A 9,430-nucleotide genomic window follows, 5' to 3' on the forward strand; every position below is an offset into this window, starting at 1 on the left:
ATATATAATATGTAAGAACAAGCAGGCGCTGGACCTATACAAATGAAGGTTTTTCTCAATTGAAGTTTTTAAATTTTATTTATTTTTATTTTATGTGTACGAGTGCATTGCCTGAATGGATGTAAGTGCATCTGTGTTGTGCAATGCCTGCAAAAGCCAGAAGAAAGCATCAGATCCCGTGGAACTGGAGTTATGGGCAGTTGTTAGCTGCCATGTGGGTGCTGGGAATCAAACCCCAGTCTTGTGCAAGAACAGCCAGAGCTCTTAACTGCTGAGCCATCTCTCCAACTCCCTCAATTGAACTTTTTTCTGTTGCTATGTTTTTGAGAAAGGATCTCACTGTATAGCTATGGCTGGCCTATACAGCAGGCTGATATTGCTTGAACTCACAGAGATTCACCTGACTCTACCCCCTGAATGCTAGGATTAGAAGTATGGGCCACCACAACCAGCTAAAAAAATATTTTTAACAAAGTAGGTAGCACAGTTGTGCAGCAGAAGCGTGCTGGGCCAATGGGCTAGGGATGTAGTTCCATGGTACTTCCCTAGCCTATTGTATACAAGGCCCTGGATTTTTCCTCAGCACCACAATTAATTAATTAATTTAAAAGACAAGTGATAGGTCAAGGAGATAGCTCAACAGGTAAAGGAAAGGTACTTGCTACCACGCCTGACAAATTGAGTTCAATCCCCAGGCCCCAAGTAGAAGGAGAGAACTGAACCAACTCCCAAAAATTGTTCTGACCTACACCCCTTGCTGTGCCCTGTACACACACACACACACACACACACACACACTCACACACACTCACACATGCTCATATACACACAATACATAATTAATTAATTAATTAATTAATTAATTAAAATGTAATTTTAAAAAGAGGTTAAAAAAGATAACCATCAGCTCCAGGCCAGCTGGGGCTACTGGGAGACCCTGCCTCAAAAAGACAAAAAATAAATAAATAACCATTGTGGTAAACATCTAAAAATCCCAGCACTACAGAGGTAGAGGCAAGAAGATCCAGACTTCCAGATCAACCCGGTTACATAGCAAAGCCTTTTCTTTTTTAACTATTATTATTATTTACATTATGTGCATTGCCCGCATGTGTGTAAGTGCACCCGTATCGTGCAATGCCCTCGGAGGTCAGAAGAGAGTGTCAGATTCCCTGGAACTGGAGTTATGGATGGTTGTCAGCTACCATGTGGGTGCTGGGAATAGAACCCGGGTCCTCTGCAAGAGCAGCCAGTACTCTTAACCGCTGAGCCATCTTTCCAGCCCAAGCAAAGCCCTTTCTATAAAATTAAATTAGATTAAAAATTGACAGATATAAAATAATCACACAGACCTACAATAAGATAATTAGTGAAAAATGTCAACCCTTAACAAGACACAAACATGGAATCCTAGTTACCCAGGAGGCTGAGTCTGGAGGAACCCAAGATTTGAAGGCCAGCAGAACTCCATCTCAAAAAATAATGTCAACCCTCCCAAAAGTACATTAAAGACTCAATTATGCCAGGCATAGTGGTGCATGCCTTTAATCCCAGCACTCGGGAGGCAGAGGCAGGTGAACCTCTGTGAGTTCAAGGCCAGCCTGGTCTACATAGTGAGTTCCAGGTCAGCTGGGGCTACAGGAAGACTCTGTCTCAAAATAAATAAATAAAGACCCAAAAAATAAAAAACAAAAAATTTTTAAAGAATCAAACAATAACTACGATTGACCACAAAGTTCAACGATAATAAGATAATGTATACAAAATATTGCTAAAGTTTGTTGGAGTTTTTTGTTTCTTGACACAGGATCTCAACTTTGTGTGTAGCCTAGACTACTAGTGTGAACTTGGATCAATCCTCCTGCCCCAGCTTCCCAAAACAGGAATGCAGGCTATGAATATTCAAGAGGAATTTGGTTTTTCTTTAACAAAGGCTGAACATTTATGAATTAACATTCAATTTAGGAAGTTAGCAAAAGATAAAATAGCACTGCTAGGAGTCAAAATTAAGGGAAGTAGAAAATAAAGGCATAGCTAGTCTGAGAATCAGTCTCAAAAACAAGGAAGGGGGAGGAGGAGAGAAGCTGAGAGGGAGAAGGAGGGGAGGGGGAGGGGGAGGGGGAGGGCGAGAGGGAGCGAGGCACATTAAAAAGAGCAACAAGGCCAAAAATTGGTTCTTCAGAATGAGTCATAAAATTAGCATGCCTCTGTAAAGACTGTTAAAGAAAAATCCAAACACATTATTAAGATGCTGGGAGCTAAAACCTGAACACTCCAGAGGTTCTCACTCTGACCCCCACAGACTTCTGCTCGCTTTAATTCACCTCCAATATCACCCCAAACTGGCAGTTTATCATCCCCCAAATACAACAAAGTCATGGCTTGAAAATCAGCTGCGCGACTCTCACACCGTAAACCCTCTTGCACATTTAGTGCTGCAAGCCAACAAGACTTAAACCGCCTCTGGGGGCATTTCCGTTTCCTGTCCTCGCCCCAACACTGCACCTTCTAGACCTTTTGATTTTGCACACAATCATAATAAGGACTGAGAGGTTGCAGTCTACTCACACTGAACAAGCTGCGGTTAGGGTTCTGCGGAGACTTTGACTGTGAGTGGCATTGTCAGGAGATCAACATGGCCGCGCACTAAGTCGTTTCTCCGTGAGGGCCGCCATCTTAGCACCCATTCCGTACAGCTAGCAGGCCCCCAGAAGGAGGGGCAAGAAGAGGTGTTCAAGGGTAGAAGCCTTCTGAAGGCAAGCTACCGGAAGTTTTTCTTTGGAACGGCCTTCTGTAGGTCTGTCCCTGTGCAAAGTTTAGCGAAGCAAAAGGTATCCCTTTATTCGTGGGTACGGAGATGTATCCTAATTTCCAAGGGAGACAAATTGAGCCAGAGGAGGTAGGAGCCAAAGTGGTACACTCTCCTCCTTGGAGGTACCACTGGGATGTAGGGGGGAGACGTCAGGTCCGCCTGGACGATACCACAGGAGAAGAGGGGGAAAGGAGTCAAGGTGATAAAGTATCTATCCTGTTATTGTGCCAGAATTGTTATGAAGGGGACTTGAATCCCCCTCAGTCTCCGCAACCTCAGTAAAAGATTGTAGTCAAAAATAATAAAATAAGAGCCTCTGATACAGACAACTAAAATTTTCCAGCATATCGCAGATAGAAAATATTCACAAAACGTTTTAAGCATTGCCCGGCGTGGTAGTGCACGTCTTTGATCCCAGCACCCGGGAGGCAGAGGCAGGCGGATCTCTGTGAGATTGAGGCCACCCTGGTTACAGAATGAGTTCCAGGCTGGCTGGGGCTACAGGGAGACCCTATCTCAAGAAAACCAAAAGAAAAAAAGAAAAAAAGAAAAAAAAAAGTTATAAGCATACTTTTGATGAAAATGAACCACTAAGACATGCCCCTTGAAGAAAACCACTTATAGGTGCCTAGTTTTTTGTTTTATTTTATTTGGTTTTGGTTTTTCTGATCGTTATCCTGTCTCACCATCCTGCCTTGATCTTGTCATCCTCTTGTCTCGCTACCTCCCTATTACTGGGATTATAGGCACTAGTCACCATGCTATGAAAGTCTTTTGATTAGATATCCACAAACCTCTTTTAGCAAATGCCTAGCTTTAAGCTGAAACCAGATCTCAGGGTTCTTAATGCTCTCTATCAGAAGAATCAGACAAAGGCCTTTTATTCTTATGGTTCAGCACAAGGGAGAAAGCATGGCAGGGAGAATGTCTCAAAGCTGCCTCAAAGGAACAAAGATTTTATGGTTTTGTCCAAGTGGAAAGGGACCTAGTTCTTGGAACCATCGCAGAGATAGAGTTCCAGGTGAGCCTGCACTCTTCCCCTGTCATGTGTAGCATGCTACATTGTAACTTTAAATCCCAAACTTGGATGTGATTTTTACTATTATAAGCTGAATTTACTAAAGTATACCCTGATGATTATTCTATACATGTGTGTGCGACTCACCCAGGAGAATGTTCCTAATAAATTTTGTTGCTATTTCCTTTTCCTTTATTAAAAAAAAAAAAAAGGCCCCTGGCCAGGCATGGTGGTGGTGCACACCTTTAATCCCAGCACTTGTGAGGCAGAGGCAGGGTGTTGTCTGAGTCTGAGGCCAGTGTGGTCTACATAGCAAGTTCCAGGCCACCCATAGCTACCTAGTGAGGCCCTGTCTCAAAAAAAAAATGAGGACTGGAGAGATGGCTCAGTGGTTAAGAGCACTGGCCGCTCTCGCAGAGGACCTGGGTTTAGTCCCCAGCACCCACATCGTAGCTAATAATCATTAATCGTATGTAACTCAAGTTATAGGGGATCCTACACCCTCTTCTGGCCTCTGAGAGCACTGCATGCACAGGTGCACTCACATACATGCAGACAAAACTCTCACACATAAAGATTATTAAAAATATAATAAATAAATAAATAAATAAATAAACAAACAAACACCCCAAAGCTGGGCCTGGTTGCACATGCCTGTAATCCCAGCTACATAGGAGGCTGAGGGAAGAGGATTGCAATTTCCAGACCAATGTGGGATATAAATTCAAGATTAGCCTGAAAAACTCAGTAAGACCCAGTCTCATTAACTACAAAAGATTTTTTAAAAGCCAGACATGGTATAACTGCTCTCCTAGTGTAATGGGGCACCTTCTTGACCATAGCTATACCATGTTAAAGTATAGGCTGACTCTAGTCTCTGAAATTATCAGGTAGTTGGCCCAGGGTATGGGAACATGTCAGCTGGAGCCCAAATGTGTTGGGAACAGGTCAGAGTGTCCTGGAGACCACCTGCTAACTGCAGATTTATGACTTCTGTAGGTTATGCTTGGCTTGCTTCTGCAAAATAGTAATTTTTACTTAATAGAATAGAAATTGTTAAGGGGGCTTTCTACCTGTAAGCTTGGGAACTTAAACTATTCACCCGGTTATGGTTTCTCCGTATAAAAACTTACCCTAGAGATGGTTCAGTGCTACACGCTTGGGTTCCAACACCCTTGTGTAATAGCCCTGACCAGCAAGACATTCATTTGGCAAAACTTTGTCTAAATGGTCTTCTGTGGTAAATCAACCCACAACACTAGAAGAAGAGATATTTTAAAGAGGCACTTGTGGACCTATGAGATGACTCAGTGGGTAGTGGCTCTTTGCTACACAAACCTGGATAACCTAAGTTCAATCCCCGCAACACACATGAAGGTGAAAGAAGAGAAATAACTCCACAGTATTATTTGTGGCATACACATACACACACACACACACACACATAATAATTGCTATTAGTAGTAAATAATTAATTAAAGAGACATGTGACCCTCCCTTTCAATAACAAACTATTGAAACAATAGGCTCCAAAGAATTAAAATTGCCTGGTGTGGTGAATAACATACCTGTTATTCCAGCACCTAGGATGCAAGAACGGGAAAGGCTGAAGCTCTGGTGTCAGTCAGAAAAGGAACTTGGCTCCCAGGAAGAGATTTCACATAATTTCAGACCACCTTGCAAGACGGACTAGAGGCCAGACAATGCTGGTCAGGATTACATCTTACCAGAACTGCTTAATAATGCATATCTCTAGCCATCTATTTAATAAACCTCATGTCAGTATCCCAAGACAGACTTGGGGGTTAGTGGACCCCTTTATTTTTTCCTTGTCCCAAAGTGGCCACATTGAATAAATCTTTTCTTTGTTTTTCACTATTTCACTTTTCTCTTTAATTATTATGTTAGGGATCCTAGCTTGTTGGAGTCATCAGAGCCCAGGCTTTTATCCTAAAAACTCTGGTAACAATGATAGCTCACACAGGTAACCCCAAGACTCAGGAGGCTGTGGTTAGAGGATTGCTGTGAACTTGAAAACAGCCAGGATTGGGGGCTAGAGAGATGGCTCAGCAGTTAAGAACACTGGTTGTTCTTGCAGAAGACGTGGGTTCGAATCCCAGCATCCACATGGCAGCTAACAACTGTCTGTAAGTCTAGTCCCAGGGGATCTCACAGCCTCTTCTGACCTTGTGGGCATTGCACAACACGGGTGCACTTACCTACATGCAGGCAATACTCGCATACACATAAAATAAAAATAATAAAAAAAATTTTTAAATGTAGTCGGGCATGGTGGCGCACGCCTTTAATCCCAGCACTTGGGAGGCAGAGGCAGGTGGATCTTTGTGAGTTTGAGGCCAGCCTGGTCTACAAAGTGAGTTCCAGGACAGCTGGGGCTACAGGGAGACCCTGTCTCAAAAAGACAAAAATAAATAAATAAATAAATAAACAAACGTTGAAAGAAAGAAAGAAATAAGAAAGAAAGAAATGAAAGAAAGAAAGAAAGAAAGAAAGAAAGAAAGAAAGAAAGAAAGAAAGAAAGAAAGAAAGAAAGAAAGAAAGAAAGAAAGAAAGAAGAAAACAGCCAGGACCACAGAGTTAGTTTCAGGCCAACCTGGGCTACAGTGTGAGACCTAGTTGCAAAAAAATAAAAAGAAAGAAAAAAGAGGACAAAGTATACAATTCAGAGACAATGTGCTTGCCTAACATGCCCAGTACTGTCACCAGTGATAAGGACAGAGGTATATCTTCATCAGAAGAGAAAGATCAAATCTAGGGAGCAGAGCCTCCTCCTCCCAGCTTCTCTTCCCATGTGACCATGATTCCTTATCTTTGTCTCCCGCCTCAGTACCACATTTAAAAGAGCCCCAATATCAATGGAAGGAAGGAAAGGAGAGGAATCTGCCCAAAGTATGGAGAAAATAGAAGGGGAGAAGGATGAGCCCCAAAGGAGGGTATTTGGGGAACTAATATTCTCTGTAAAAAGTTGGAGGGGTCACCTTCTGAGTGGGGGTTATCCCCATTCCTCTCCAGAAGGGGGGTAAATAGAAGCCACTGTACTGCACACTGAGAATTACCTTCTTCTGGGAGCTGGAGAGATTACTCAGCACTAAAGTCACTGGCTGCTCTTTCAGAGGACTAGGGTTGGATTCCCAGCACCCACAGGATGGCTAACAACTGCCCTAACTCCAGTTCCAGGGGCTCCAATGCCCTCTTCTGACCTCCATGGGTACTGCATGACATGGGTACACATACATACATACATGCAGGCAATACACTCATACACATAAAATAAAAATAATAAATAAAATATTTCTTAAAAGAATTACCAAGATGAATGTGGTGGAGCATGCCTTTAATCCCAACACTCAGAAGGCAGAGGCAGGCAGATCTCTGTGAGTTCAAGGCCAGCCTGGTCTATACAATGAGTTCCAGGTCAGCTGGGGCTACAGGGAGATCCTGTTTCAAAAAAAAAGAATATTCAGCTAACACTCTACATGCCCACAGGTGTTGCATCTGTAGACTGAAGAACTTTAGAAGAACTTCAGAAGTGTGTGGGAGAGTGGAACAAGCCTGAAGCCTAATTGGCAGCTGCAGATTCTGCCAAGCTAAGGTCAGTCAGTTTGACTATTCCACCACTTGTCACCAGAATTTTCTGACTTTAGGCCTCAATGAATAATTGAAATGGGCACAAAGAAAATTTGGGTTCTTGTAGAAACTAGAGCATCAAGCTGCACGTGGGCACTCAGGAGACAGAGACAGGAAGAGTGTTACAAGTTTAAAGCCAGTGTGGTCTGCATAGCAAGTTCCAGGCAAGCCTGGGCTACATGGTGAGACCCTGTCTCAAAAAAATGAGCAAATGAATGAACTGGGTCCTTTACTCATCCTTCCTAACCAGCTGTGTCAACTGCCAGAGTGTGTAAATGTCTTATGGAGTATGTGGCTTCCCTTGGAAGTGTTGAGGACTTTTCTCCCCGTGCTGACCCTCCTTTTTGTGGAATGTACACTGGTTAGCGTCAAACCTCTGGGGTCTCCATGGCTTCTCTGGTCAAGAGGATATGTGATTCACAAGAGCTGTCAAACATTTGGAGAGGTGTCCTGTAATCCCATGGAACATAGCTGACCTAAGACAAGGACCAAAATACTGGCTGTTTTTTTAGCCCCTATAGCCTCATTGGGTTTGACATCCAAGTCTGGTTGCTGAAAACCTAGAAGGTCAGTTATCCCAGTATTGAAGAACAAACCATGTTTTAAAATTTAGATGGGCTGGAGAGATGACTTAGCATTTAAGAGTGCTTACTGCTCTTGAAGAGGATCCCCTGGATCTCAGCACCCTTGTCGGTGGATCACAATTGCCAGTAACTCCAAAGGCACATGAATTGGATGTCTCCGGACTCTGCAGGCACGTGTACATACCCAAACTCAGGGGCACAGACACACACACACACATACACACACACACACAGACACACACACACACATACACACACACACACACACACACTGCACATAATTATAAAATAATAAAAATAAATTTTAAAATATTTTCTTTATTATTTTTATTTTATGTACATGAGTGTATTGCCTGCATGTATTTAAATGCACTCATGTCATGCAATGCCTGCAGAGGCCAGAAGAGGGCATTGGATCTCATGGAGCTGGAGTAACAGAAGGTTGTGTTGGCTCCCATGTGGGTGCTGGGAACCAAATTGGGAACCTCTACAAAAGCAGCCAGTGCTCTTAACCACCGGACAATCTCTCCAGCCCCCAAGTTAAAATTTAACTGTTGTATAACAGATAAAGCTTGATAGAGATAGAATTTTAGATAAATCTTAACTCTCTTAAGACTCGGGGTTTTTAAGTTTTTATTTATTTAATTATTTAATTTTATTTTATGTGTATGAGTGTTATGCCTGCATGTATGTAAGTGCACCCTGTGTGTCCAATGCCCACGAAAGCCAGAAGAGGGTATCAAATCCCCTGGAACTGGAATTCCAGACAGTTGTTAGCTGCCATGTGGGTGCTGGGTCCTCTGCAAGAGCAGTCAGTGCTCTTAACCACTGAGCCATCTCTCCAGCCCCAAGACTTTGGTTTTTTTATATAAAAGCATGACACACTTTGTAGAAACTAAGCAATTATTTTGATAAAACATTAAAAATTGTAAGCATATTAAGGAAAGCTGAAAGCATAGGACTAAATCATTGTACCAGTATTTGGATTCTAGAACTAGCAGAACCTACAGAATCATCCTGCAGATCCATGCACCAGGGTGGAACTGTACCCCCAAAGTCAATTTGTTTTCCCAAGAAATGGGGACTTTTCAGATCACTCATAGAATCAGAGCTGAAACAATGATTAACCAAGCAACATCTTCACTAAGATTGCTTACTTATTCATACTTTTTGTCTTAAAATTTTAGTTATATTAAAAACTAAAAGGCACTGGAGCCAGTTAAGTTTTCATTTATGTGATCATTAACTCATAAGTCAATTTGGTACCATATAAACAATATAAAACAGAATCACATGTAAACAATATATACATATGGCCACATATAAAGATATATTGAAGGGGCCAGTGAGATAGTGAGTGGTTAAAGG

General features: G+C 42.3%; 1 protein-coding gene across 1 annotated transcript in view; it reads right to left on the minus strand.

Annotated features, from left to right (window-relative positions):
- The window catches only part of Znf157 (zinc finger protein 157), a 46,915-nt gene extending 44,057 nt beyond the window's left edge, over positions 1-2,858 (minus strand). Inside the window, exon 1 of the mRNA XM_008824081.3 lies at positions 2,569-2,858. The gene's annotated coding sequence lies outside the window, so the exon portion shown is untranslated. The remainder of the gene's footprint in view (positions 1-2,568) is intronic.
- Between the last annotated feature and the right edge of the window lie 6,572 nt (positions 2,859-9,430).

The sequence above is a fragment of the Nannospalax galili genome, unplaced genomic scaffold, assembly GCF_000622305.1.
Source record: "Nannospalax galili isolate Female #2095 unplaced genomic scaffold, S.galili_v1.0 scaffold129, whole genome shotgun sequence".
In the NCBI taxonomy this organism is placed as follows: Eukaryota; Metazoa; Chordata; class Mammalia; order Rodentia; family Spalacidae; genus Nannospalax; species Nannospalax galili.